Source organism: Aphelocoma coerulescens, chromosome 18 (genome assembly GCF_041296385.1).
Source record: "Aphelocoma coerulescens isolate FSJ_1873_10779 chromosome 18, UR_Acoe_1.0, whole genome shotgun sequence".
Taxonomy (NCBI): domain Eukaryota; kingdom Metazoa; phylum Chordata; class Aves; order Passeriformes; family Corvidae; genus Aphelocoma; species Aphelocoma coerulescens.
In genome coordinates, this window is record NC_091031.1 from 4561928 (window position 1) to 4589510 (window position 27583).

At 46.0% G+C, this 27583-nt stretch overlaps 2 long non-coding RNA genes across 4 annotated transcripts in view; one reads left to right on the plus strand and one right to left on the minus strand.

Moving 5' to 3' along the window:
* The window catches only part of LOC138120188 (uncharacterized), a 42874-nt gene extending 17570 nt beyond the window's left edge, over positions 1–25304 (plus strand). The window contains exons 5-6 of one of the 3 annotated variants that reach the window (XR_011155771.1): positions 3593–16458; positions 20609–25304. This is a non-coding gene — a long non-coding RNA (uncharacterized lncRNA). The other 2 variants (XR_011155773.1, XR_011155772.1) reach the window with 2 other exon arrangements.
* LOC138120190 (uncharacterized) lies at positions 7100–26454 on the minus strand. The gene is made up of 2 exons (XR_011155775.1): positions 25311–26454; positions 7100–9385 (listed from the first exon to the last, which is right to left on the minus strand). It is a non-coding gene; the product is annotated as an uncharacterized lncRNA (long non-coding RNA).
* Positions 26455–27583: the final 1129 nt, after the last annotated feature.

The window sequence follows — 27583 nt, forward strand, 5'->3', positions numbered from 1 at the left end:
TGCCAATGGAAGAGATTCCATCTATCTTCCATCTTCTTGGGACAGTGGCATGGCCTTTGTACTGTGGTAGGTCTCTCATGCTGTTTTGGGAAGTGAGGGCTGTGTTGCTGCTGTTCTGCAGCTCAGAAAACAGGTAAATCAGGGACATGTCACAGGCAGGATCCTGGAGTGATTCTCATGGGAGTGGGTAAAGTCAATGAGCAAGTGGGTGACCCCCTTCAACTCCCACTCTGAGGACAGATACCCTACATGACGGTTTTTAAAGGGATTTGGGTGACCAGTACATTTTCATGATGTCTTTTGAGTGTTTGGCTCCTCTTTTCTAGAATTGGCCTTGTACAGCCAGTTTAAGCTAAGCCTCTGCTGGCTGTCCTGGCTGCGTATCTGGGACAGGTTAATCCATGGTCTGGGTGAACTTTGATTTCTTTGAGAACCAGACAGAATTCAAAGCAAATAGCTCTCATTGTCAGGTGGGCAGGGTCTGGATGCTGCAGTGATCTCAATGGATTAGGAGGCTTTGTACTTCACCTCAGGCACTTAACTAATTCCTCATAAAGTGCAGTATGTTCTGAAGTGTCATCTTTAGGCTCTTTATGTCTCAGTTGGCCATAAAATGAGAATGCTTGTTCATCCTGAGAAGGGTTACAGTGTCTAACACACACAAGAAAGGCAGGTGAAGTTCTTTCACTGTCTCTAAAGCACCAAGCTCTGAATCTTCCAGAGCCTCTAAAGACTCTGGTTAAAACATGGAGTTTTTAAAGGTACCTCATAAGGGCTGAATCTCCAGCACTGTCTGTAATCACACACCAAAGTATTCATCTCACAAAGCACAAATGTTGAGAAATTAAGGGAACAAAGGAGTGGAATCAACTGCACTGAAGACCTGAGGAGTTGAATGTGATGGGAACTGGATTCCAAAACTAGCTGGAACATGCAGGAGGACACAAACCCTGAAGGGCAACACTCCAAAACCAGTGGGATAAATAACCAGCCCCAAACACATGCAGAAGTTTGCTGAGAGCAGGCAAGTGATGGGCAGAAGGTCTGAGCAGCAATGGGGTGTTCAGTTCAGTGCAGTTCAGTTCAGGTGCAGCCAGGGACTGAAATCAGAGGTCTGGAGGGGAACCACTGCAGGGAATGACCACCTGCCTTTGGAGCCCATCACCCTGCACAGGGCTGAGCCCCTGTGCCAGGGGCATGTTCAGTCCAGCAGTTCTGGACCTGCTTTATGAGCTACTCTGTCATCTTTGCCAGGAGTGTGGCATCAGAGAAGCGTGTTGGGGCAAGACTGGAGGCACTATTTGCCTCAGTCATCCCATTTTAATTTGCTGAGGTTAGAAAATAAAAGGGTAGAATGAGAAATGTTAAAAGTAAAGTTGTGAATCAGACTTTGAAAAGGAAATGAAACAGATGGCAGAAGGTTTCAGTTAGATAAATACAGAAGAGGAAAAGAGGAAAAACATGGTTGTTATACAGTGAGAATGGGATTGAGATTAGACCAGTCTACATATGGTACAAAATGAATTAAAACCTCTTTACCTACATTTTCAGTAGAGATGATCATATTGGACAGTGGGGCAAAGGCAGGATTTCTAGTAGGAACATACTGAAGGGAATGAAAATTATCACATGTGAGACGGAAGGAAAAGCTTAAAGAATTCCATGTGCTCAGATCAAGGTGCACTGGCAGATTTCCACCTCAGGATTTGGAAAGAACTGGCACATTAAAGGAGCTCAGCTTAACCTCATATTTTTCTTTGATGACTGATTTTTTTTTTCTCCAAGACAAATGAAATACAGGTGATATACTCTATCTAGACTTGAGTCAAGAATCTGATATTACACCACATGGTAAATTAGTAGTTGAAGTTGAGAAGATGGGGATTAGCGTGGATGGCAAATGCAGAACTGCTAAAGCCAAGGACAGGGAGGTCCGTGGGAAGGAGAAATGCCGGACAGAGGCACTTAGAGACTGGAACTCCTCAAGGGTCATTCTTGAGCCAGTCTTACTTGTTTTGTTAATGACTCTGGCACAGCTGTAGGAATGTCATAAAGAAATTTGCTGAGGACACAGGCTTTGCTAATACAGAGAAGGATCAGCAATAACTTAATGACAGAATTTGAGATAGAATAGACCAAATATAAAGACAGGCAGTTAAAAATTAATCACTAGAATATCACATTACTCACTTGAGAATGACAAAAGCAGGGTGGTAGAAAAAAACCAGAGAGAATTACTTGCTCTGAGGGATAACTGTGTGCCACCAATCTGATATGGAAAGGCAAATACAATCCTAGAAGATACAGGTTCACTCATGTTCAAGGAAGATTAGCAGGTACTGAGAAGGGCATTAAGGATGATCAGAGGGTTTAGAACAAGAGGAGACTAGAAGAGTTTCATTTGTTTAGTTTCTCAAAACAAAGACTAGAGCAGATAGGATTGTTTTTGGTAAATACATCTGATAGGTAAAGATCAGAGAAAAAAAAGAGAATTGTTTAAACTAAATTACGATGCTGGCACAAGAACAAATGATATTAGGGCTGGAAATTTAAAATTAAGTGTTGGAATAACCTGCCAAAAAGAGTGATATGATGTAATTGATTGTGATAGTGGGAGGCTGGATCAGTAGTGCTGAACCTTGTGCTCCTAGAAACTTGCAGCAGACAGGATTTTGGCAAAGTGGGCACTGGCCTCTAACAAGGAGGAGGAGCCCTGTGCTGCCTGTGTGAGAGTGAGAAAACGTAACTGGCCAGTCACCAGCTTTGGAAATGGGGGAAAAAAAGGAGGCTTTGATTTCAAAAGCTAAAGGGAGGTCCTTCCCTCCTCCTCCCCTATGGGAACTGGCAAACTCAGCTCTTTAATGGTTCAAGCTCAACTCAGCCTTGCCTATAAATAGATAAATGAGATTCCTCCTGTCCCAGTGAGTAATTCTGACATCCTCCTGCTGCCTCAGAGAGCTGAGTCACAGGCGCTCTGCGCTCCAGTCCCTGCCTTACTTACATGGTCTCAAAGGAAATTTTAACACATCCAATGAATCATCAGGGATTGGATCATGTTTAAAGTTATTCCACTGGCATTTCCCTTCCATTGTAGAAAGTCTGCCAACACCTAAAACTTTGGCTAATCTGGACTCAAAATGCATTGAGGAAATAGCATGTTCACATATACAGCTACTAATAAAAATAATAAGAAAAAGTCCTTTCAAATTTGCGTCAAAAAACAAGTGACCCTTAGTGGATTCCTCTAGTGCTTTTGGACCTGCTAATTTTGTCAGACTCTTTCTTGTTTTGTAGCTGTTTATTTAAAGGAACTCAGAATTTGGAATGTTTAATATTCAGTCTTTAGGCCCCTAATTTAATCTCCTGCAGGTTTTCTGCCAAAATATTATTTGCACTGAGATGAAGCTTGCAGCCCCATGCTCATTCTGTCTCAGAGGCACACACACATTCCTACTCTTACCCATGATAAAAATAAAATGCCTGCAAAGCAAAGACAAAACCAGAGCAGTGTTAAGTACAGAACATGGGGCAGTGATACGTCACTGTATGAGCCTGATGGGGCATTGTCACATGTCACCTTGCCTTCTTCCAGGTGGCACAATGTGGTCTCATTGGCTTAGAAGCAACACAGCATTTGAAATCGGAACAGCTCTCTCTCTCTCCGTCAGAAAACATCTGGAAGAGTGGAAAATTCTCCAGCAGAATTTGGGGGCCGTGAAACAAATACAGAAATATTTCTCTCTGTTGGTTTTCTGGCTTGCCTTTCATATCTCAGAACTGGTTGGGACATTTCACTCATTACTACCAGACTCAGTTTCAGTCAGTAAGAAATGCTAACATTTGCTGCTGTGGTTTGGTGGTTTTAGACCTAAAACCCGATTTGTTCTTCTGATAACCTGAGGAAATCTGTGTCTTATTTAAATAACATTTTTCTAGGACCTTTTCATCAGGCAGTTCTCCACCTGTGCATAGATTGTTAACATGCATTTGCTCCACACATTCCAGCCTGAGCTGCAGTCACTCCATGAGATGCTTCTGCTGTGAGGCTCAACGGGTTATTTATCAGCCCAGCACAGCCTTCACTGCCAGTTTGCTGCTAGCTGTTAACTATACAATAGCACTGGGAACAAAATCAGTTCTAACTCTGCCAGCAGAGTTAGACATAATTCAGCTACCTGTTGATAATGACGATTTAACAGCATAAACTATAATATTTTTGTAGTCAACAGTTTTCACCCTCCTCTGCAGCTGGTAGAAAACCCTGAGGAATCCCCATAAGTTCCTCACTTGTGTCTTTTGCAAGTTATCTTACAGCAGTGCCTTGTTTTGTTGTCTCTGGGCAGGAAAAGACCCTTAATGGGCAAAGCAGTGGTGTCTGCATTCTGCTGGAACAGAGCAGCTGCATTCCTTGGTGCCACTTGGCTGCTTGGTTGGGCTCTGAAGCACTGGACAGTTGGGCTGTAGGGATGCTCCAGGACAAGGCAGAGGCCTGAAAACAAGCCAGGGTTTCTGTAAAGCATTAATCACCCCATGCAGGGCTGGGCGCTGGGAATGGAGTGAGGGTGCTCTCTCACAGCACACACATGTTTTCTATCTAAGCTTTGTTTCAGCTGGATCTTTCCCACTAACACATCCTTCTTTAACACCTTGTACTCATTTACTGCGGGGCTGTTTAGCAGCACAAATCAATTAAGTGCTGCAGAAACCCACTGAGACAGGGAGAGTTTCCTATCTCTGGTTCAGCTGGGGTGGGAGGCACACAGAGGTTAAGCCTGTGCTTTTTGCCACACAGGGAGCGAGGGTGGAGTGTGGAGCAGGCCCAGTTCACCTCCTGTGTGGGTTTCAGCCCTCCCCAGCACCTCAGAGCAACTCACAGCTCCTCCTGGAGCTCTGAAGACCTTGGGGAGCTTCTTATCTGGCATTAAATAATCAGAGAGCTTGAGAGTGCCAGCCCTGCTGCCATATCCTGCTGAGACTGGCCAGGGAGCCTCACTGAACAGGACTGAGCAGTCCTGAAGTACCCAGCTGTGTCCTGTGACAGGGACAGGGCACAGTCAGGGCTTCCAAGCTCAGCTTCATGTGTCTCACAGGTTTGTCCATCATGAAATTACCTGTACCAGCTGGGCATGTCACTGCTCAGTGGTTTAGCTGCCACTGGCCAGAGAGACATGCAGGGGTTTAGGAAGTAGCAAAGTCACAAAACGCGAATAAGAACAGCCAGAAAAAATGAGTGACTTTAAAATAATAATTTGGTTGGTCTTGTTCCAATTGTAGCACCAGCTCAGCATGCCAGGCAGAGCTCAGGGAAGCACCTTCTGACTGCTGGCCCCATGGGAATGGGATGCAGGGATGTGCCTCTGTTTCAGGCTGGACTGGAGCTGCTTACACACAGCACAGGCTCCAGAAACAGGACAAAATAATTCAAGCCACATGATAAAGCTGATCCACACCATGAAGGAAGATACAGCCTAACCAAGCAGTTCCTGCTCCTCATGGGTGTCTCTCAGGAGGGCCTGAGGTGTAGGACATGTCCTCAGCTCACAGAGACCATTAATCATGAGTGTGCCTTGGTCCCTGGCTATTTTAATCACTGTTGAAATACACACTCCTAAAAATGGTATTTGATTCCAATGCACATGTTTTCCTTTGGCTTGCTTTCCCCCAATTAAGTGCAAGCTGTAACTACTTGTAAGTCCACACACTGGGATCCATAGATTTGCTTCTCACCTGTCATGGAGCAAAAATACTTGGTACTACACATAGCATAAGATCCATGACACCTGACGTAAATATCAGAATATACTGTAATGGGGATGTGGTCTGAGTGTGGTACCAACAGATGGGCAAGACCTGTCCTGTGCAATGGCACACTGGAAATGTCACTGGGTCCTACTGGATCATCAGTCCTCCCCTGTTTCACTTTATTATGTAATGACTGAAAATGCCTCTTGTATATGCTGGCAGTGATCAGGATGTCAGTCTGTTGTTGGAGAAGTGAATGACTCATCAGAAGTAGATGAACTGGGAGTATATTTGTAAAGGGTAGGCTGTAGAAACCAGTAAGTCTTTAATTTTTCCTTTAAAAACACTGAGCAAAAGTCACAGGAAGTTTAAGGAGAAAACAAATTGCTCCTCCACAGATTCAGAAGTGCAGCAGTGAGTCCTTGTACTGCTCAGCTTCTCTCATGAGGCAGATGAGCAGCCTGAGGAGTCTGGGGGTGTGCAGCGGAAACTTCACTGCCTTCCCTTAAGTGCAAGACTAAATGCATCATGCCCAGCTCCATGGGCTTACTGGTACCCTAAGTTACAAAATGGGTTCCTACAACTCTGAATTTCTCTGCACTCTTTTTCTATGAGGATGTTGCTATTGAGCTTAAACAACCACTCTGAGTTTACAGACAGAATTAAGTGTTTACAGGAATATCAACTTAAAAATATAAGGAACGTTTTGCAGGTACACTAATCATCAGGGACCCCTTCAGTTTGTCACAATGAGCCAGGTCATGGGCCCATGACAACAGGACAAATAGCCAAGAGGACTCCTGACAATTATGATGTGGGATTTAAATCATTACACCCAACAACATTATTTACCTGGGCTACCACAGTTGTTTTTCTTGTATCCTTAGTATTCAGGAAACAGCACATAGGTGTTTGGTTTTTTTTTTTAAGCTGCATATAAAACAGCATCAACCTCAGTAACAAAAGGACTTTGTGCTACTGGGCTTCCAGGTTAAGAAGACAAATCCTGCTCCAATGACATAACAAAGTTTTCAAATTTGATGTTGTAGAGAAAGGCACAGTCATGCGGTTTTAGATCAGCCAATGAGTTTGTGTGCTGAACTTGAGACCCAGGGATGTCAGCTCACTTTGTTGAGGGGTTGTTTTGGTTTTTCTCTTTAAAAAGTACCAAGTATCAACCTTTGAACCCCAGGCAATACAAACTGGGCACCAGAACAGGGTCCAGCTCGTGTGAAGGTTGACCCAGCCCTCCCAGTGAAGTTGTAGTTTCTTTCCCACCAGCTCCAGCAAATGTTCTCTTAGTGAAACATGACCAATTCTGGTCCAATTAAAAAGACAAAGCCCAATAACCACATGCTAAAGCTAAAGGTTCCTTGAAAGCTTGGATTTATTCAGTCTTGCTGAAAATTAAATGTTCAAACTATGATAAAATTTTGCCTAAATAACTGTATTTCCTCTGTGAAGCAGCTATTTATTCATCAGAAACTACAGCAAAGTAGCACAGGGCTTCAGTAAAAGAAATCAATAAATTTGCCTGCAAAATGTATTTCCTGCTCTGATTTTATTCCACGTGTATTGACATACAATTTCTGTGTGATTGAATGTACCACATTAAACTGTTCTGGACAGAAGCTGTGCACTGAAAGCAGCTGATAACAGTGCAGGGCATTTCAGTAAGCTTCCCCTGCAGTGAGACACTCCCTGCAGGTATTAACAGAATTACTTGTACTTGAAGTTTTTTTTTCCCCTTTTCCCTGTTGGGATCTCACCCTGCACCCTTTGCTCTGTGCTGCCTCGGGTCAGTTCTTTGTGGGCAGTCACCAATTCAGATGCTCTGCACCTTCCAAGGATGGGCAAAGCAGCATCAGTGGTGGCTCAGGCTTAGTTCATCTATTGTTACCTGTTTTTCAGAGAAAAAATTGTGTGCATGTGAGGACCAGTGTTTTATTTCAGCAGGATCTATTTTCATGTTCATGATGCTTAACACAGACTAGGGATGGCAATTTGAAGGAAGTCTGGTGCAGTGCATATGGCATCACCTGAGACTGAGTCTGAAAAAACCCCATAATTGCCTGCATGTACTTTTCAAAACACCTTTATTTTAGATATTTCTGCTTTTTTTTCAAGCTAAATTGGAGGCGCTAAGTGACACTGAACTTTATAAAGAAAGAAAACTCAATTTAGTCAGTGTGTTCTTGAAGTCTGAGTGGCTTAGTGTGGGCACTGAGAAAGGGACTTGGGTCTGCTGACAATGTCCTCAAGCGTTAAAGAGGGACCAGTAGGGCTGGATCCCACTGCAGGATGTGCACAAGGGATCCTGCATGTGAGCCCCTGGCCTGCACCTGCATCCTGCAAGTGACCCTACAGACCTGTGCTGCACCAACCCTCCTCTCTCTGCACAGGCAGTGCAGCAACTGGGGGAGCTGCTTTGTGAACAGATCTGACAAAACCAGCACCAAACCATGGTGCTCTCCTATTCGCACGTGTAGTCACACACATGAAGGGTTTTGTCCACAGAGGCCAGGATAAGCAGGCAACTTGCAGCTTGGCACAAGGAACAAGACACAAGGTTATAAAGCCCTGGAACAGCTTCTCAGACATTTCTATAGGCAGAGTTCCCACAGCACATAAGAAAAAGATCCATTAATCAGGGCCTGGGCTGCAGGATGAACTGCAGAAGTTGCTCTGTGCACATCCTCTGTTAGAAGTTCCAACTTGTCCTTCTGACCTTAAAATCCATGGTTCTCTTCACAGTGGCAAAACTGAGGTAAGAAGAAGCTGGGGAGGCATTTTTTCCAGTATTTCAGGGCAAAAAATGTGTTTATTTTAACATATAAATATTCTTACTTAAAGTGGTAATACTAAAGAAAAAAATTGTAAGAGCAACTCATCCAAAAAAGCTACAAACCCCCATTACCGATCCTCCTGCTTTCATCACAAAGAATATTCCACAGTAGTAGAGTGTTGCTTTGCAGCCTGTTAGCAGAAGAGGTGATTGGGTCAGTTGACTTGTAGGTGTCAGAATCAAAACAGATTAAACTAATTCCATCCACCCATCTTGCCAAGGAAACATTCAAGCCCTTTCATCTCGTTTCAGTATCCAGTGAAGACTTGAGAGTTGCTGGACACAGAAATCCTTGTGGAGTGGAGCAGCGGATCTGGGGTTTCCTATGATGAGGCAGTCTCAGAAATCAAAGGTGTCAAAGCAGGAAGTCCTGACACAAACAGTTCCATAAGTGTCACATTCCTGGAATCAGCTGGCATGAAGGACACTCCTGAATAGTTCTGTGGGGCCTGGAGCAGCCCAGGCTTCTTTGTTCCCAGCAGATTGGACAGTATCCATCCTTCACTGATAGTGGTGCCCTCTTTATGCGCATTGTCTATCTGTCACACAGTCACCGGGACAAGGATTGTCTTTTAGGACTTGCTTACACAGTGGCTGCAATAGCTACAGCAGGATGACTCCATGTGGACACTCATTCCACAGCCATCAGCTCCTGGTTCATACCATACCTTAAGTGGAGCAGCCTCAGTGTGTCAGTGTGCCTTACAAAGTTAAGCCAGACCTGGGACTCAGCTCAGGGTTTCTAGTCACTTCTCCTTTATAAAGAATTCAGCTTTAAGAAAAGCAGTTGAAATGCTCCTGAGAATGACAAATAACAAATGAGTAAATCTTGCTCCCCATCCATAAAACTCAATTAAAAAAAAAAAAACAAACGCATGCACTCCTAATCTATTGGCATAGGCATATAAAGCAGAATTAATTGATAATCATATCAATTAACTGATAAAAATGCTAAAATACATAAACAAAGCCTTTTCAAAAAGGTAATGAATAAGTAATCCACGCAGACAATGTGAAAGGACTGTTGCTGCTGTGGGGCCAGGGAGGTAATAATTGGTTGTCCATATCCCTAGAGTTATTAAAGGATAAAAGCTTTGAACATTGCTGCAGAGTTCAATGAAAAGAAAAACTTTTACTCAGCATATAGAAGCTCTCAGAAATGAAAATAAAGTATGAGAATGCATAAAGATGGCAAATAATTGAATATTATGGTTCTGTTTAACAAATTGCTTCTTTGCATGCAATTACTTCATCATGGTCTGATCTGAGATACAAGAGCAGGAATAAAGCTCAGAGAACAATGCTGTGGATGAGCAGAGACCTGCAATGAGTTTGCTGAAAGAGGAGTAAAGCAGAATTGGAAGGGGAGGAATGGTTTGGGTAAGGGCTCTTTCTGTGGGCTTGAGGTGCATCTCTCCGATTGCATTTATCGCTGGTGGGGGGAAATGTCAGACAGACACAACAGGGAGGGAAAGCACTCAGCTTGTTTTGTGCTCCCGTTCTCATGCCCTGATCATCATAAGAAACACACGCTCCACACCACAGGTCACAACATCACATCCTTTTAGTTCCACTCCAACAGAAACACTGTCCCCAGCCTGACACCCTGTTTTGACCTGCCAGCCCTCCTTCCCGAGGGCTACCTGCCCTCGAGCCCTTCTTCCAGGCCTCCCCATGCCACAGTTGACTATTGCAAGAACAATAAGGATTTTTAGGGGCATTATGACTGGGTTAGTAAAACACAGCTGCCCCTGAAAGTCCCTCATTTTTCTTGCTGCCGCTCAGTCTGTCCCCAGGAGGGCAGGGTGTGACAGGGTCCATTCTCTCCAGCACGGCACACAGGGCTCTGCTGATGTGCCCAGTAACACCCCAGCCCCAGTGCCCAGCCCACACAGCAGGGGAAGGTGTGCAACTGCTTTGCCATCCCTGTGGGCTCCTCCTGAATGCCGTGCTGAGTTTCAGCGTAATACCAGATGGCTCGTCTGTCACTCGCAAGAATGCCACCAAACGGAGTTGGCACAGCTTGCTGCAGGCAGCCCTGGAACACCCCAGCCACAGGGGCAAAAGGCAGGATCACCTTGTCCTGCGAGTACTCATTGTTCCAGCACCCAGGTGAGCAGTGGTGCTTAGGCCAGGGGAAGTGGAGACCCCAGAGCTGACTGGTCCCACACATCCCACACTGGGTCATAACCTGCAATCCCAGGGGCACCTGGAGCTCTCCAGGGCACTCACAGCACCCAGGTCCCAGAGCAGGAGAGCTCACACCCATCAGCAGACCCCTTTAATTTATTAATAAAGCTGAGATTTTAGGGAATTACTTCTGATTTCTTAACAACTTTCAGCTAAAGTAATATCTGAAAAAGATCTATACATTTCCAACTAAAAGGTGCTAAGTATTTGGCTGGGAATTTTCAATCCTCATTCACAAGTCCTCCTGGAAATCCCAGCCCAGCCCTGCATGTTCTTAGGGCAAGGAGTAATACCTTCCTTTTCATTAATCAGTGTTTTGATGGCAGTGGACTCAACAGAAACTACTGGCAGATTCCCACAGTTCTGCTCTGTTGTTTCCCCATGAATTCTGCCTGTAGAGACCTGGGGCGGGCCCCATCCCATAACGGGCTTGCAAGTATTCCTGCAAGCTGTTACCCTTGACAAGGACTTTGTGACATGCTCAAGGACTTCCAAGAGAGTTTGTGTCAAAGCAGGGAACACCTTAAGCACTCTCAGGGCTTTTCTTCTTTTCTTTCCTCTTGTAGTAAAAGCATCACACTGGGTCCCTCAGCAAGGAACCCTTTGCCCAGCATCATGTTTGAAGGTGCTGCCATTAACACAAACCATCTCCAGGGACATGCACGCAGCTGGTGTGACCAGGGATGCTTGGGGAGTCACAAAGGTCCCAGCATTGTGCAACACAAGACAAATATCCTCACCCATCCCACATGGGATGACACTCCACAGTAACAGACAACCTGGCATCCAAAAACCTCAGAGACCCTCTCAGAACTGCACAGAGCTGCACCTTATTTTCATTTACAATTTCTTCTGAGGCTTGTAAGTCAACTGAAAGCAAACCCTATGCCCTGATTTGGTAATAAAACATGAGCCATGATTTGGATCCAAATATTATTTGCATCCTTGAGAAAGTTACAACAGCAGTGCAATAATAATAACAAAAAAACCAGCAGTCCTCTAAATGCTAATGACGTTGGTGTCCTAAATGAAGCATAAAAGCCAGAGCCCATGAGAAGCAGAGCATGAGTCAGAGCATCAGCAGTTCCACACCGAAAGCAGCACTCCTGGTTGCTTCATTCATTTAAGGAATCAATTCTTCTGTAACGAGCATAAAGTAGTTTTTAGGACTAAAATGAAAATTAGATGCATGTTGTTATTGTTTTCAAAAGTTTGTTTTGTTTTTTTTTCCTTGAATTGACAATAAACAACTCTTTGTAGTTGAGGGGAGCCCCAGGCAGGACCAGGTCCCTGCAGCACTGGCTGCTGTACCATCACGGAAGAAAATCTGATGAGCCCCTGCCCCAGGAGAGTGCAACCTCCCTGGCAGCCAGGACCCCACCATGAGCAGGCAGAGCAGACCCAGGGTACAGAAAAGCAGGTAACTGGAGTTGTTGCAGTCTGGGCAGGCTGTCTCACCCTCAATTTTATTTTACTGGCATTGGGTCATTGGCAGAATTGAGTGAGGATGGATATATGCTGAAGGGCAACACCCTTCACAGAGGCTTTGCATGTTCCCTCTTGGATTGCAAAGTCAGCAGGAGGCTGTGCACTACAAGAGGAGTGACTATTGCCCAAGCTGCTTTTGGTTCCCTGCTGCCCCAGTCCCACTTCTAGATAAAGCACAATCAGATTCTGATGATCAAAGCACACATCTCTAGGTTGCACTGATGTTAACTCAAATTATTTTTGTTGTGCTGTATCTGAAACTCAGAAAACGCAACAGCAGAACAAAACCTAAGTGAAGGTAGAAAATCATTGCAGTTTCTAGAATACTTCCAGCTTTAGTCATTGAAGGGGATTGTTAGAAACGGACAAAGGGCTGTTTCCCTTAATTTTTTTAAGTGTGAATTTTGTCTTGACAGTTTCCTTTCAGAAACAAAAATTGAAAACAAATTGTCCCATACACAAAACAAAGGGACAGATCCTCAGCTGGAATGGACTGGTATTACCAAGTAACACCCACTCACAGGAGAGATTCTGAGCCTTTTAAACAGCAGCTGCCTATCCTGCTGTGCCTGGACAAGAGCTTCAGCCTCTGGGTTTAGATGGCAGCCGTACTGGCTCTACGCAGCTTGGAAAAGACAAAGGGCTGCCTTTAGAGCAGCTGAAAATACACCAGGGCTCCAAGGACTCTGAGACTGTACACTTCCCAAACCTGGAGCTGACTCCAGGTGCATGAGCCAGTGGACACGACACCAAGAGAGCAACTGATATCAGCATGGCCTTGAAGTTAATGAGCTGCTTTGGGGAAATGCTGGCAAAGCTTCCAGAAACCATTACACATTGGGTTTGCTTTCTGAAACGAGGCATGGCTCTGATTTTTCCTGATCCATCCTGGCCAGTTCTGCCCCTGTCCCTCACCCACAAAAAAATAAAAACACACACATTAGGAGAATTCAGGAAGTGTCTCACTTTGCCAAGGAACAGACCATGTCCCCATTGTCAGTCTCCAGCAGAGCTGCCCAGCTGAGCTCCCATCTGGGAGAGCCAGTGCCTGGGGGGAACTGCCTGGGACCCAAAAGTGGAGGAACACTTGAGCCCTAACAGAAGAGCATCCATCCTCCAGGGCTGACAAGAGGTGGGTTTGACCATGTGCCTTTGACATCTCCTCTCTCTTTACAATCCTCATTTTGGAGCATCAGTTTTTTTTCTCCCACTCCCAACATCAGCAGAGGAGCTGGAAAGCCAGAGTTATTTTTAGGAGATGGTACATTTATGCCCTGTTCATCTTGACTGGGTCCCTTTGAAAATGGCGAAGCTGGATAATCAAACACATTACGCAGACTTTCCATAGAGGCTGCTTTGCAAACGAGCCTCCCACCATTCAGATACTCAGGAGCCAATATTTCAAAGATGAGCTTTTGATGCAGCCCTGGTTTGCCTCAGCATGGTGACCTCACTAGCATTTATACACAGAGCCTTGGAGAACAAGCAAATTAAAGCAGCTGACTTTAAGTATATAAAATAAAACAATTAGTCATCAACAAGCCTACTAGAGGCTGCCACATTACACTCGAGTGGCAAGAGACCATGACCTGGCTCAGGCTGGCAAAGAGGCACTGCTGCCTGGTCAAATCGCCCATGTGCGGGCAAAGCACACTCAGAGCAGCTCAGAAGGGAACTCGCCAGTGTGATGACTGACATATCAAATTGGCTGGCACCAGGACAGGGACAGGAAGAGAGAACAGTAGAACAGTAGGAGAAAAATGCCAGGGGAGGAGCTGTGGTTGGAAGATGCTCCATGACTCCTAGTAAATTAACAAGGGCATGGCCAACCAGCCCAGTCTGGCCACTGCTGTCCTGTTAAAGTCTCCAAAAGAAGGGGGGAAAGGGGACACATCCGAACAGCCTCTTGATAACAGCCCATTGCTCATGCTGAGTTTCAGACAATGTCCAGGACTGGCTGGAGGAGTCCCAGGCCACAGTTCTGCCCAGGACCATGCTCAGTACCATCAGGTGCTGGGTTCAGTAGTGCAGCTGTAACCCAAGGCGCTGGCCCCAGCAGAGCTGGAGGGCTGGGGGGGGGTATGGATAATGACCAGCAGTGCCCGTATGCCTGCTGGCTCCAGAGGAGTGTGTTCCCACAGCGCTGTGCCCAGACTGATCACTGATAGGAAAAGCAGCCATGCCACTGGCCTCGACCTGCCAGTGGTGCCCCCAGTGCTGAACCCACCTAAACCCTGACCAGTGAGTTAAAGAGAGAAGCTGCTAGCAAGGGGCTGCCTGGCGTGGGCTCTGCTGGAACTGTCAGGTCTGCAGAGCACTGAGGGAAGCAAGGAGTTATGGGAGAGCAGCAGGGAATTACCAAGCATTTCACTTTAAACAAAACTGAGGCATCACCCTAAAGTAAATGGCCACACCTTGCTACTTACTCGGCTCTGCTGACAAGACCAGCTTTTCCGTAGCTATTCAAATCTAATGAGTTCTGGGTGTCTAACTCACTCTTTTAGCTCATTTTCGAACTCCAGCCAAAAATCACTTTCTGATTCACCACTTTCTCAGGAACAGTAGTATTCAGAGAATGCATACAGGCTGGTACAAAGTACATAAGCACAAGTTTAATGACTCCATGGACCAGGGATGTGATTAATTGTATGCTTTAAGTTAAGCATGTGCTTAAGCATGCTACTGACCTGGAGCTTTAAGTAGATATATCAGCTGTTCTGGTGCTCTCCACTTACCAGTTCTTTGAGGTCAAATAAGTGGAAACAATATAAGAATACTCCTGTGCTCATACACTCCTAAGGATTCACACAAAGTCCAGTATCTGACTTTTTAAAAACTTACAACTTTGGACTTACTCTCCCAGTGTTTAAACCAATACTGATTATGAGCATTACAATACTATGCATATGGTCAGAATGTATTAGCATTAAAACAGGAGCTAACTATTGTTATTTACAAGCTTTTAAAAAGCATTGGGCTTAGTCTTTACCTTGCCTGGATAGTGCCTCAGGTAAGAACTTAGATTGATTTCATTTACACACTGTGGATTAGTTCCCTTATGTCTGAACAGTGTACAAAGTCCTAAAAAAAATATGGAGCATGTAATTAAGACTACTGCCCCTGTTAGCAGTGGACTCATCGCATGGAAGAAGTCAAGCATAAAATGTGCATCAGCTATGGGTGGTCACGTAAATCCACATTTCATTAGCCACAGTTTACATGATCCTGGCAATTTTTTTCACTGTGCTTTTCCACCTTTCCAGCAAAGGCTTATTCCTAGTTCATTATAATTTAGGAAGGTCAAATTGTGTCCATTCCCTGGGGAGGAGCAAGTAGAGAAGACTGGAACCTGAAAGCTCCACTTTTTCCTTTTTAAAGACACAACTGCCCCTTTTGTGGTGCTCGGAGAGCCTGGATGGACCAGACAGAGCCACTCCTCGAGGCAGGTGTCTGACCTATGTGCAGTGCCAGCATCCCAAGGGCAGGGAACACCCACACCCAGCTACACCCACCAGCAGTGACATTTCATAGGAACAAGCCAAGAGACTTCCACTGGAGCAAAGCATGTGCAAATCAATTTTCAACAAGCAAGGGAGAGCACAGAGGGTTTGGTTACAAGCGAGGAGGCCCGTGCCTCTGAAGGAAGCCTTCTTTGAGGAAGTAAACAGATACAATAATTAAAGTGTTTTGGCTTCACTTCATCGCTAATCCCATCACATGCTGTTCCTTGCCAGTGCATTCAGGAAAAGTGTCTATTTTAGATACTGGGGCACAAGAGAGGAGAGAGAAGAGAGGATAGAGAAGAGAGAAAAGAGGAGAGAGAGGAGAGAGGAGAGAGGAGAGAGGAGAGAGGAGAGAGGAGAGAAAGGAGAGAGGAGAGAAAGGAGAGAGGAGAGAAAGGAGAGAGGAGAGAAAGGAGAGAGGAGAGAGAGGAGAGAGGAGAGAGGAGAGAGGAGAGAGGAGAGAGGAGAGAAAGGAGAGAGGAGAGAGAGGAGAGAGGAGAGAAAGGAGAGAGGAGAGAGAGGAGAGAGGAGAGAGGAGAGAGGAGAGAGAGGAGAGAGAGGGGAGAGGAGAGAGAGGAGAGAGAGGGGAGAGGAGAGAGAGGAGAGAGAGGAGAGAAAGAAGAGACAGAAGAGACAGAAGAGACAGAAGAAAAACCCCCCCAGTTCCCAGAGATGGCCGGCTGAGCCCAGGTACCCTCACTCTTCTTGAAGCACTAATACAGTGACCTTGAGCTTTTAAACTGTATTGCTCTCTGTTTAAGATGCTGGTCTTTTGTTGTAAGTTTAAGCTTTTTTTTGCTACAAAATGCAGTAAAATCTTGCACAGAAAATGAAGTTTACATTACTAGGGATCCCAGCTTTAGTGCTGCAGGTGTGGGAGAATTTACATGACTTTTTCCTCTCATTTCAGCATTACTTCTTACAGGTAATTCTGAAACTTTTTTCCAAAGGGAGCAGATTGCCAGGTACAGGTTCATAACCACTGGTTACTGTGGAGAATGCCCACTGGTTTTGGGGTCCAACTCTATATATCCAGAAGCTCCTCACAGCAGTAAGTCACAGGACAACCCCCCTCATTTGCTGTATGTCATTAATTAAACTAGACAGAATCTGGCAACATGAGGCTGAGCTAGGTGTCCTAAAAATTGCTAATAGTTTAGAGCCACAAGAATAGGTTCAAGAAACCCAATTCACTTGCCATAGAGATTGAAAGAAGGTCACAACAACATTCAGAACAGCTGGATGCTACAGGCACACCCTGGTGTTGGTGCCTGTGGGTGTTCAGTGCCCAACCACCAGTGACCTGTTACAGGAGCAGCTTCTCATCTACAAGTTTGAGACCTCTCATACCAAAGCCATCAAGGAAATCTAAGAGTTAACTGAAATATGTGGTTAAAAACCTTTCCATTTGCTGGGGAGCCTTCACATCTGTGACTCAAAGCTGATTGTGCAAAATTCCTGATCAGTGGGGTAAGAGCGGTCTCCCATCCTCAAGTATTAACTTGCCCAGTGAGGCACCCTGACCCTTGAGCCACCTCCCCCTTTCCTCTGCCTTGAGAGAAGTCCAGACCAAGGACCCACTGTTTAGACTGATGAAGTTAACTGAATTCCATATTGGGTGAATTAGGAATCATTTTTCCAGATACTTCTAATGAGATACTTCAGTGAGAATGAGATGTTATCAGTTAATGCTCTACCAGCGTCCCGGCTCATGACTGCCATTCAGTACTGCATGGGGCACAAGCAATGCTTGGCAAAAGCGGAAATTCTATCCCTTTAAAAATACTATTAATGAACAAGAGGCTTCTGGTTGCCAGATAAGAGCTCAGCAGCACTGCTTACATTCAGAGCCATGCCTGGAATAGTGATGTTGTAGCAAATTTCATTAAAAGTAAAATCTTTAGTTGCTGTGAAAATCACTCAGGTGAGAGACTATTTCTGGAGGCTGTATTGGGATGTACTACATTTCTTTCACCTGGACCACAGTGTTTCCTTCTGGTTGGGAATTTCCTCAAGCAGGAGAGACAAGAGAGCAAGAACTCAGTCTGGTGACTGATTCTGTTCACCTCCTGTGCACTGCACAGGCCACAGGCAAGAGAGGCACAGGTAGCACAACATCCTGACCACAGGTTTTAAAGAAACCCTTATGTTTGCAGCCCACCAGGTCAGGGCTTCAGGGGTAATAATCCCATCCACACCACCCTACGGCACAGCTCATACTGTGCTTTGCAACAGCCTCTTTATATGTATTTTTAAGCACTGAATCCCTGCTTGCTGCCTGCAAACAACTGACCATAATTTGGCATTACTGTAACACTGATAGCTGACCAATTGTAAAATATTTTTGTTTGGAAAACACACTTCAAAGTTATAAAAGGTTTGAAGGTGTTTGAATTTCCCAACAGTTATGAGCATAGTGCTATAAAATGATAGTGTGCTTGTGACTGTCTGAAAACATTACCCGTCACCAAAATTAGAGCATGGGACAAATCCTGGGCTGGTGCAGATCAGGAGATTTCTGCTGGCTTACAGGAGATGTTTTATTTAGCACTGGGCACACCTGCTGTTTCTTTGGAGAGCTATAAATTCATTCTGTGATGTAGCCACATCTACAAGCCAAATTTATGTATTTTAAGACTAAACTACTATCAAATGTTTTGAAATTAAACTGCAGTTTGTGCTCTTTTTGAAGGCAAGAATACCTTAAAGGTATAAAGACATCCAAAACTTTATGTAACCAGTATTATATAACGCCTTAAACTGGCTCATAAGCTTTTTCCTTACTCTGGATTTATTACATTTTTATTTGGGGCATGTGAAACAACTCGCTGTACAAGTGCAGTTATTCACATGGGGCTGGGCTGGGGCCGGGGGGGTGGCAGGGAAGAGTTCACTCTGATGGAAATTCTAAAGCGAGAAACTTATTGCTATGTTTGCAAAGAAACACTGTCAGAAAAAAAAGTTTCATTGTTTCTCACTGCGCTTGATGGCCATTGATACAGAAATTAAATGAAGACCTAGAAGGGGGCTAGAGGTAGCATAGTTTTAAAGGCTGACTGCACGCAGCCCCTCCAACTGCACAGAGCATTAATGCCATAAATATGTGTGAATGTTCTCATTCAGGCTGTAATTTAATCCCCAAGGAGATGCAAAACTAGCTCAAATATGCTACAAGAGAACCAAACTCTTCCAGTGAAGCGGGTGCAGTATGTGAATCCTGGAGCCAAATTTAGGCTGGGACTTGGAGTAAAGTAATTCTAATCTGAGTAGCACTTTGAGTTGCAGTAACAAACACTGTGCAAAGATTTGGGGAAGTTCTGCTCCTTTGTTATAATCTATTGTGCGTGACATTTTGGGAACTCTTTACTGACTCAGATTTAAGAAATTCAGCTTAAGTTACTCAGTTAAATTTCATTGTTCAGTGAAATTGTTTAAAAATCCCCTTCATTTAAGTTGTTTCTAAAATGTGGATTCAGGCTGGTTTTGGGGTGTGTACAGCAGCAGACAGTCTTAATGTATTGAAAGCTTGATGTAAAACACCATTAACTGTAGTGCTGAATAATCCATAACATGGAAAAAATGGATACTGTAAATAACTAATTATGGCTTTTTTCCGAATGACATTATTTGGTTTTATCTTCCAAGGTAAATTAAAATGGGTGAGCTCATTTGTGATTAAACACCTTTCTGTTCCTTGTCCTGTACAACTGTTATTTGCATGGGAATGTTTTCCTTCTCCAGAAATATTTCCTTCAAAATTAACAGATGAAGTTACAATTATACAAAGTATCTCTGTAGTCAAAGCAAATTTTTTTTATAAAAATATTTTAAATGCAATTGAGACTTCAAGTCTTTTATAGTATCCTTCAAGTGTAAAATACACTCATAATGCAAGAATTGAGGAAACTTTTATCTTTCTTAAAAAAATCAAAATAGCATTTATAGTTTTAAATTAAGCATATTTTAACAGAACTACATTCAAATTCTTTACAAAACAATCTCTCTTTTCATACAAGATTTTTCATGCATATTCTGGCTCCAAAGCTCCAAATCAGTTGCCGCAACTTGTTTCACTGGAATTCATCAAAAGACTAAAAAGCCAAGTGCCAAGGAGCAGAGTTCTGGCTGCAGCATAAACTGTCCAACCAATCCCCACAGCCTGGAAAGCCCCAGTTCTCAGAATTAGCTGATGCTTTAAACAAGAGATCATAATCAAAATCATGACTCCTGACAAAGTCTCAATATTTCACTCTATAGATTCTTAATTCATTTTCCAGCTATTTGTAAGTTGCTGCTGGCTCCACCCTCTCAAATATCAGCAATTGCTGCTGCTCTTAAAGAAAATTCCACTTTGGGGAAACATGATATTATTCCAGATGTTTCAGTCTACAGCAGTTCTCCCTAACCCAACCTGATCGTTGCTCTGTAATGCAGCTGAGCCTTGAACAGCTTCTGGAATTTACTCCTTAAACTACTGCACTTGCATATTTGAATTTAACCCTACCAACAGTCATGTGCTCAAAACCCCTGTTCTTTCTAACAACAGAGACACCCCCAAAGAGTTTTTTTCCAAAAACATAAAGTCATTACTAATTTTAGCTGGCCTTTGGACCACTGTAGATTAGTTCCTACAGGCTGCTGATTGAATTAAAGTGTTTTAAATTGAGTTCCTCACCATTTTTTAAAAGTTATTGTGCAGAGAGATTTTGTTGAATGAAATCTGCTTTCAAATTTTATCGTTTGAGGAAATTCCATACTTGGAATGGGAAAAAAAAAAAGTGCATTTATAGAGATTCAAACCAGCTGCAAGAACTGGAATGTCACTATTTTCTTTCATCAGATTTCACCAGGAGAAGAATAGGAAGAGATCCTGCCAGCATCCAGCCATCCAGGACTGACCCTTTCACCAGACCAGACAGTTCAGGCAATGTTTGCTCCTCAGAATCCCACCCAGAGCAGTGGGTGTTCCTCCATGGCCTGGCATCTGCCCACCACTGGCCAAGTTCTGTGCAGTAACTGCCTGAGCAGGACTCCAAAGCCTTAGTCAGGTGGGATGCTTTGTAACTAAAATAATAATAACGAATGACCACTCTATCAGGCATGACCTAGGAGTCACAACTCCAGTCCTGGACCTATAAAAGGTGTCACTAACAAATCGGTATTGGGAAAATACTGAAATCCTGCATGCTGCCATGGAATGCGGGCACGTCATCCACCCACGTGGATGTCAGGGACATTGTGAAGGACTTTCTGCCAAAGGACATGAAGAACAAAAGCCTATTGCCTGCTGCCATAGAAGGGAAAACCCAACAGCCTAAGCATCATAAACTGACAGGCCACCAAGATCCAAATAAAATTCAAGAAGTCTATCCAAAATCAAATCTACCAAACAATGTCTTGGAAATATTTTGATTTTTCAGTGCTAAAGAAATATGCCATGAACCCAAAGCCCATGAATTAGGCAGGGAATGGAAGCTGTCCCCAGACCAGCATCACCTTGGCTCATTTCCTTCAGTATGCAGCCACATGATTTCTTTTCCACACCACTGCTGGCTCACACCAAGGTTCACGTGAACGTCCAGGCTGGCAACAGGATCTGAAAGAGCTATTCTGCCCTCAGCATGGGAGGGTTTCCCTACCCCAGCCTCAGACACTCCTCTCTTTGGGATCTGAGCAGTTGTAACCCTTCCGGTAATACCACCACACAGACCCTCCTTCTTCTCACTCACTCCCTCAGAGCAATCAAGTCCAAGAGAAACCCCTCTACCAAGCAAGGATCACACTGGCAAAAGGAGACAGCAAAGTGCCTTGGGGAAGTCACACAGAAGCCACCAATTTTCCTTTGTCAGGGATGTCACTTGGACTGTGGCAAGGAGCCAAAGCCTCAGAGGCGTGTTCCCACCTGTGGGCTAGCACCAGCCATCTTGCAGCCTCTTCCAGGCTCTCCTCCCCTTTTCCCCTCCCCTCTGGGACCTGGCACTTTTGGGTCCTCAGGAAGGGAAGTGATGAAATCAGCAGGAGCTGGAAGGATTTTTTCAAGTAGGCCAGCAGAGGGAAGGGAGAAGCACATTCCCTTCCACGTCTGGTTTGCCTCTGTGTGCTGAAGAGCTGGCCTGGAGCAGGAGCTGGCACCGAGCACAGCCCGAGCTTGGCGTTTGCCATTTGCAGATGAAGCCAAGAGCAGAGGGAAAAGTGCCTGCAAGCTGGGCACACACTCACTGCTCCACTCCTGTGAGGCTCAGTCCTCTCTAAGGTGCAAGGCTCTAACACAAGCATGTCCAGGATTCCGTAGAAGATCTGTACTGAAAAACAGAGCAGACCCCAGGCACAATCTGACTCCAACCTGCCCTTGATTACATGTATCTGTAACCCAGACACCACAGACTTGCTCTGCTCTGTGCCCTCCTGCAACTTAAAATACAGCCCTGGCTCGAAGGTCTCTATTTGCAAACATAGAGGAACAGTGGTTCTTAAATTGCAGGCAAACATTTGACTTCACTCAGGGCAATTCAAAGAATATCCTGCATGAACCCCACCCTTCTGCCCAACATCTCAAGCCTTAATGCCTAGATAGTTTTCTTTCAGGCCTTATCACAGATAAAAATGGCCCCCTTTTTTTTTTTTTTTGCTGAAGGAGTAAAACCTGCCAAATATTTACCAACTCTTTCAGAAGGCTGAAAATGTCACTCCTACAGTGTAATAAACTTCCCCGGAAAGGCCCTGATAAATATAAAGCCTTGCTGTACTGCCCAGAACTAGTTTAGTGTGGCCTAAGTATTGCCAAGTCTGACTGACAAAGAAAGCGTATTTGTACACACAGAAAGATTAGCAAGAGAGGCAGAAAGTTTATAAGTAAAAATAAAACAAAGCCCCATTATTAACCGGGGAGGGGGGAATAATTGAATCTGCATCCCAGAGAGCACAGAGCATTATGAAAGCCTCAGAGCTAAAACAATAATTTAAGAGCTTGTCCACAACTTGCAGCACAAGCTTGAACCATCTTCTTTAGCATTTGGAAAGTGCTAAACCATGGTCTACCCCCAACCCAGCCTTCAGAGCAATATTATTTAAAAATAAAATATTTTTACTTGGTAATTTGACCCACAAAAAGTCATTTGGGGCATGAGGGAATGTTCCTTTCCAGCCTGAACTTTAATTCAGAGAGAATGTTTAAACTCCACAGTGTAAAACAGATGCTGAAAAGTACATCTGCATTGTACTGTATGTTCTTTGGGGCACAGACAGAAGTTGGAAAGTGCCTGTCAATGCAGTGTGTGTGGCTACGATCTAAATAATTCTAATAATGTAGATGAATGGAGAAAACCCCACATTTCTAGTACCAGCCAGTCTGTCAACAGAATTCTAGCAGCTATAGACAACTATATCCACACTAGTGCAAACAGATGAATATTGCTTTAAAAATGTATCCTTTCACCTTGGCAAATGCCATTAAGAAAAAAAAAAATCTAAAAGTGACTAGGGAGTTGGAAGCTCAAAGGTACATATTTAACAAACCTTGATGACCATAAAATGCTGAGCACTCGCCCTCTACAGAAGCCAGGCTTCCACTGAATCTTGACTGGTGCACTCAAATGAAAAGGTAGTAACTCAAATTATGCTATATACAGCTCCAAAATAGGTTTCAGGGGGCCAAACTTGCCAGAGCTACTTAAAGGCAGGAAGAAACCAACTGTTGCTGGAAAAAAAAAGAATCCAGATTATGTTAAACCTGACAAAAGCTAAACTCAGCTGTTTACCCAGCTTTACAAAGCACAGCACAGTTAAGAAACTCTCCTATGAAAGGGAAAACTTCACTTCAGCCTACCACCAAGTCCAGGAGCCCAACAGGCAACACAACCAACCTCCACAAAAATCGCTGCTTACCAGACATGCCTCAGAAGTTGCACAAGTTGGAAGGAGCGGGCTAAAGAGGCACAGGGAGGAATCTGCTCCCCGTCCCCCCCTTTCACACCATCGGGTTTTAATGTTAATGAAATGGCTCTGCATGCCTAAAGTATTTTTACACTATGCTCGTCTTCTTGTAGCGCCAACTTGTTCGAGGGCGGATGATTAGAATCAGATTTCTGTGATTTTACTACAGATTAATTTCGTTAAGGGCTATGAATCTGCAGGGAGAAGAGGGCTGCTAACAGGCTGGCAGAGCGGGCTCCAAGGGATTCTCTCCTAAATGGGTAACAGTATCTTTGCATTTACTCCTTACTTTCACATAGTTTTCCTTTTTGCAGCCACTAGACTGAGTTCTTTGGAAAAACAGGCATATAGGGAAAAGAAACATGCAAAAAGTTTTCCTTGAAATTTTGATTTCAAAGAAAGCTCCCAACCAGAATAGGTTCATGAAGACAGGCCCAAGTAAGACCTGACTGCGTCCACTGTCCACCAAGTCGAAAGAAGCACCTGAGGGACCACACATAGGAAATAATTCTGACCTGTCAAGGTCTGTATGTCCTCACATGTGTTAGAGCAATAGCTATTAATACACGTTAGTGTGCTGCACGCAAGTGTTTGGATATAAAGGGCTGAAGCAGAAAAAAATAGGCAGAAGTCTGTAACAGCATTTACAAATTTCTCCTAATTGTGAAAGCATTCACGTTGTTATTTTTTCATGGGCAATTGCTACAGAAAAGTACACTGAAAACTGAGTTTGTTCGTAAAATTTTCCTGGGAACAGAGCATAAAAGTTGTGTGAGTCTGTGTACACATATACAGAATGTAGACTCCTGCAATGTTACATCAGAGAGAAAATGAAATTCTAAGTGGGTCCAAAAAATACACAGGAAGATTTTAATTTTCCATTTGCTTTTACAGATCTTAGCCATGAGAATACTGTTGCCACTTGGCCTTTTTCTTTACTGGAGGTCAATATCATTGACTTTTTACAAGAGAGAAGTAAAAACACCCCTACATAAATCAAAAAATTATGAGGATCCTCAAAATAATTCTAAGAACTTAAAATGTAATGTAACATAACACAGAAGGGCAGAGAAGTTATAAATACGACGCTATACAAGCCAAGAGTAATATACACACCCGGAGCTGTATATACACCGTGCCCAAAGAAGGAGCACAAACCAGTGTCTGCAGACATGCAGTGTGCCGAATCGAAATCCGACAAATAATAAGGAACTCCGGAATGCTGGGTGGTAAAAACGCTTAGGTGAGTAAGAGGAGAATTCCCGGTCGCCCGGTCGCTCCGTACATGTGACTAGATTTACTAAAAAAAACCCAAACAACAACCAACCAACCAACCAACCAAACAAAACAAAACAAAAAAAACCCAAAACCGAACCCCAAACAACAACAGGGAAAGGAAAAAGAAAACAGATGTGTTTTCTGAAAGTGAAAGCGGAGGGAAGAATGCACATGGTCTTGCGGGAGCGAAATCGAGCGCTCGCTCCGCGCTAAGGCAGGGCCGGGCAGAGCCAGTCCGGGCCGCCGCGAAGCCGCGGGGATGGCCGCCAGCACCGGTAGGACGCGTACATTTAAGGCCCTTTACGAGGTGGAAGAATACAAAATACACTTACGGGTCGCGGAGAACCAGCTCCGTCCACTGCCCGCGGCGAGCCGGGGCACCCGCCGGCCCCAGCGCAGGGCGAGCCGCGGTCCCCGAGGACGGCCCGAGCACCGCCCGCCGCGCCCGCCGTGCCCCCAACCCGCCCGGGCCGGGCCCCGCGTCCCGCCCGAGCGACTACGGGCAGCGCCAGCGGCGCCGCCGCGCTCCGTCTTCGCCCGCTGCGCGCCCGGCAGGTCCCGGGAGCCGAGAACTGGGACTTTGTAGGCCAGTTGAAGACACGAACCTCTCATCTCGCCCGCAAAGACCCAGCCCTCAGCTCGCCCATCAGGCGCAGGCGACCACTGCTCACAGCTATCTTTAATTGAACCCCTTTTTCTGGCCGGTGCCCACCGCCAGCGCAGAGCCCCCATCCTGGGGCCACCGGGGACCCCGCCGGAGCAGGATCATCCCCCGGCCGGAGGAGACAGCGATCCGCGCTGGCCCCCTCCCCGAACTTGAGAGCTGTCCCGGTCCCGGCTCCCGGAGCTAGACCCGCACCTCGGGTCGGGCCCCGACGCCCATCGTGACTCGACATCGCCGATCTCGCTCCCGCAGGAACTTCGTGCGCGGCGAGGCAGGAGCGAAAACACCAAAGGGACAGAAAATTCCGAGCCCCTCGGTTACCTGCTCTGACTACGGGGGAGGGGGGGGGGGGCACGGGAAAGGGGATCGCGGGCCCCCGCGGCCGCCTCCCTGCCCAGAGCCGCAGGTCCTCGGGATTCCGCACGGGAAGGGCTCGAGCTGAGCTGCAGCCAAGCGGGGAAAGGCGGGCGGGCAGGCGGCCGCGCTCCCCTCTCCTGCCTCCCGCAGCCCAGTGGCTCGCAGATGGACGTTTAAGCCAGTATTGATCACGGTGGGTTTTTTTCTACCCTTCCTCTTCGCCCTTACAAAAGGCAAAAATATAAATAAATAAAATGCGTTGCCACAAGGGACGTTGCAACATTTTTCTCGGCTTTTCAAACGCTGCGTTTGCCCCAGCGAGATTGAAGTGTCTCGACACAAGAGCACCAGAGAAGATGGGGAAAGAGGGGGGAAAAATACCAAAACCACCCAAAAGCAGAAGAAAAAAGCATTAATTAAAAAAAAAAAAAGCCAAAATCCAACACCCAAAGCCAGCAAACCGGAGAGAGACGAGCTGCTCCGTGCAGCGTTGCGGTCCCGGGCGGCGGGGCTCCCGTCCGGCGCAGACACGCGTCCCTCAAAACTTCGCTCCACGTGTTGCGGCCGCGTCCCGGGAGGGTCGGCGCGGTCCGGCGCACCGGGGCGGTACGGGCTCCCTCCGCCGCTCCCGCGCCGTTTAAGGAAGCGGCCAGTCCCCACCCCTGCGCCGGGCAGCTCCCGCCGCAGCCCGGCCCGGCGGCTCCGGCAGCTCTCCCGGGCTGCCCTCCCCACCCGCTGCCCTCCGCGGCGCCCCGCCGGCGCGGCCGGCCCCGCACGGGGCACGCAGTGGGGTCCGCGGTCCGGAGCGGCCGCCGCCGCCCCGCGCAGCCCCGGCCGCTCCCGCCCTTCCCCGCGCTCCTCCCGCCGGGGCAGCCCCGCGGCCCCGCGCACCGAGGGGGCGGCGCGCCCCCTGCCGGCCGCTCCCGGCGCTGCGCTGCTGGGAGCGGAGCGAGGGTCGAGCCGGGACCAGGGGGCCAAACCCCGCGGCCAAACTCCGCGGCGAAACCCCGCGGACAAATCCCGCGGACAAACCCTGCGGCCACCCCGGCATCACCCGGCGGTGACACCCGCTCCGCACCCCGCACGCACCGAGGATGCTCGCAGCCGGCATCTCCCTACACTGCTCCCTGCGTATCTCACATCTCCTTGCACTGTTCTCTGCATATCTCCCCACATATTTCCCTGTACATCTCCCTTCACTGTTCCCCACACGTTTCCCTGCACGCTCCCTGCACGCTCCTCACACATCTCCCCGCACATCTCCCTGCACATCACCATGCACAGCACCCTGCACTGCTCCCTGTATGTCCAGCCTTCCCCTGAACACCTTGAAGGGGACATGGACACCTTGTCTGTATCACAGGAATGTTGGGGGACATATTCTACCCTTCCATATGTCCCAAGTCTCCTCATTTACATCTCCACTAAAGCTGGCTGAGTACACCTATATGGCCGAGAAAACCTGGGCACAAAGCACCGCTCTACCGTGCATAGATAGATTGTGTAGTTTCATTACAATACATTCAGTTGTTTTAAGGAAATGCCACGAGGACCTGAAAATTTTTTAGCTTCTTTTGGGTTGGG